Source organism: Gouania willdenowi, chromosome 2, assembly GCF_900634775.1.
Source record: "Gouania willdenowi chromosome 2, fGouWil2.1, whole genome shotgun sequence".
Lineage (NCBI taxonomy): Eukaryota > Metazoa > Chordata > Actinopteri > Blenniiformes > Gobiesocidae > Gouania > Gouania willdenowi.
The window spans coordinates 13,802,186-13,805,011 of NC_041045.1; the positions used below are offsets into that span (position 1 = coordinate 13,802,186).

General features: G+C 39.4%; 1 non-coding gene across 1 annotated transcript; it reads left to right on the forward strand.

The window, feature by feature from the left end:
• Window positions 1–2,012: 2,012 nt before the first annotated feature.
• trnat-ugu (transfer RNA threonine (anticodon UGU)) lies at window positions 2,013–2,085 on the forward strand. Its single transcript has one exon. It is a non-coding gene; the product is annotated as a tRNA-Thr (tRNA).
• Window positions 2,086–2,826: the final 741 nt, after the last annotated feature.

The following is a 2,826-nucleotide window of genomic DNA, read 5'->3' on the forward strand; positions in this document are numbered from 1 at the left end:
CAAAAAGAAGCTTCTTTACTGACAGTCATTCTAGATTTTTGGCTATATGTGAATTTTCTTCCAGATTTGGGAATGATTAACAGTTTAGATATTCTTTATCTGTGTTTATTATATACATATTCATACCTTGTCCTTTCTGACTCATACACTAACATTTACAACACATGAAAGCAGGTTTATGGTCCTTGATTAATATCTGGTCAGTATGGGGTTTGAACCCATGATCTTGGTGTTATTAGCACCACGCTCTCACCAGCTGAGCTAACTGGCCTATGAAGCTGCAAAAATGTGTGAGTTAAAACGCTTACGGTTCTAAACACCCAGAACGTTGGCAGGTGAAAATTCAGCAGTACTCATCCCTTAGCTTAAAGCTGCAGTATGTTTTTTTTTTTTTTTTTTTTTTTTTTTTAATGTTATTTGGTGAAAAATCCATAATCATCTTTGAGCATATTGTAATCCAAAGTGTTCTGAGTAGACAGTGAATCTTTTCTCCTTCTCCAGGCTCTGAAAATGAAGTTGATCAATACAGAATGGATGTCAGCCAATCAGAGGTCTTTCTACCAATGGGACCATCCAATGAGCTGTTTTAAGCATTACTATTGGCTGCTTGAGCTGCTCATTAAAAATCAATGTGTGTTCTTGATCTGAGAGTAGATAAAGTCCCATGGCTTTATATTCCAGCAGAAATCTCTAACGTGACTTTTGTCAAATCAAGAGGAAAAATGAAGACTGAGGTGGAGAAGCAACAGAATAAAGGCACAAACATGTTCATGAGGAACAGAGTCACAGAGGTTCCTCTGACTCTGTGTGTGTGGTGGACTTCACTTGATCTGCTTTCAGTCCATGCACAGTCTGCCCTGAGTCAGACAGAGAGTGATAACAAACGAGATAAATAGCTTGTAAAACTAAGAAAAACATTATCTAAGGTGGAGACAGAGAACAGACACATTTCATCTGCAGTGTGGAGTGTGTCTGCTCTGATCAGCTGCTTGTGTGTGAGGATCAGCTGTGGCTCTGAGCCTCTTACTGTCCTCACAGCAGTGAGTGATACATGCTTTTATGTCTCTAAAACATCAGAAAACTCTCCAATAACACAAGATAAAGTCTCTACATTTGTTTCTAGTCTCTATGGAGAAATCTTTGCCCAGAAACTAAAAGGTTTATGTGTGACTCACTAAAAATGAACAATATTAATACTTTTGAATGATAATCTTTGTAAAATGCCTAGTCAGCTGATTGAGGCTGTGTGTGTCAGACACTTTCTGTATCCACGGACCAATCAGATCATTCATTCATTCATTATACACTTTCATTATACACTGTGGTGACGCTGACAGCTTCAGCAGGAACATACAGCAGTTGTGCTGCTATACACAAAGTGTGGGGGTCCTTTCCCACCCCTGTCACAGGAGCGTGCACGTAGCCAGGCTGAAATCACCTGGGTTAAGAGAGTGAGTTGATATCTCAGTTCATAGTGCAGCTGCTCTCTGACAGAGAATGTTTGGTTAGGTGAAACCCGCTAACAGAGATAAATCCAGGATATACGTATCCAGCTTTGTAGTACAGGCCCACAGAGCTACACATCTTTAAACTACAGATGGTGTGTGTGTGTGTGTGTGTGTGTGTGTGTGTGTGTGTGTGTGTGTGTGTGTGTGTGTGTGTTTTCTACCCTGCAGCATCTGTAGCTTCAAACCCTCCATGAGTGGCTCTGATTGGCTGCAGGCAGCTCAGAACTACATGAAGGCTCTGCAATATTCTTTAACACAAGGGTTCTCAACCTGGGGGTCAGGACCCCATTTGGGATCAGGAAACACTGGGAGGGGGAAGATGACTAGATACTATGGCACAAATAATACTAAACTTCCTGAATATTATTCATATATATAAATAAATGTGTTTATCACACACACACACACACACACACACACACACACACACACACACACACACACACACACACACACACACACACACACACACACACACACACACACACACACACACACACACACGGCCTCATAGCTCAGAGGTTAGAGCACTGGTCTTGTAAACCAGGGGTCGTGAGTTCAATTCTCACTGAGGCCTTCACTCACTATTACCTACAGGGGGCGGGGCTAATGTTCACACCCTTTAACTGCTCTAGGATTGGTTTAAATGGAAAGCGTCACTTTCCAAGTGAGCTGAAGCGTCTCCATGGTAACTCCCAGCTGTGACAGCAGGGGGCGTGGTCTCCCCTGCTGCACATATCTGACCAAAGCGTTTCTCCATCATCTTCATCATCACACACTTCTGTGTTAACGTGGAAGTTGACTTTTATTCTGAAGGACAGGACACACAGCTGTTCTTACTGAGCTGCAGGGTTGGACTCAATTACATTTTCAATTACCCATGTTCAATTACAATTCATTTATGTTAATGTTTTAGCCTCAGAAACTCAATTACATTTATGTTCTTAAATACTAATGTTTAATTACAATTAATCACAATTACTGAGCCTAAAATAAATAACCTAATAAAAGTTAACCTTTCTGTTAGCATCTCTAATGCTAACGGTCCTAAATCAGCTGTACACTATAAACTAATATATAATACTAATAAACTAATATCTATTATCTAATTTATTTCCTATCTATTGATTACCTTGTCAGGATTCATAATCAATGAAAATATAGGTTTTAATATTTTTGGTGTGAAAGTCTGAGCCTTTTTTACCCCTAGATTAATTTTTTTTAAATATTAAAATGTGGGACAGTTTGATATGAAACATATTTTATTAATTATTAACTACATATGTGTAGAACTGCTGTACATAGAACTGTAACATGG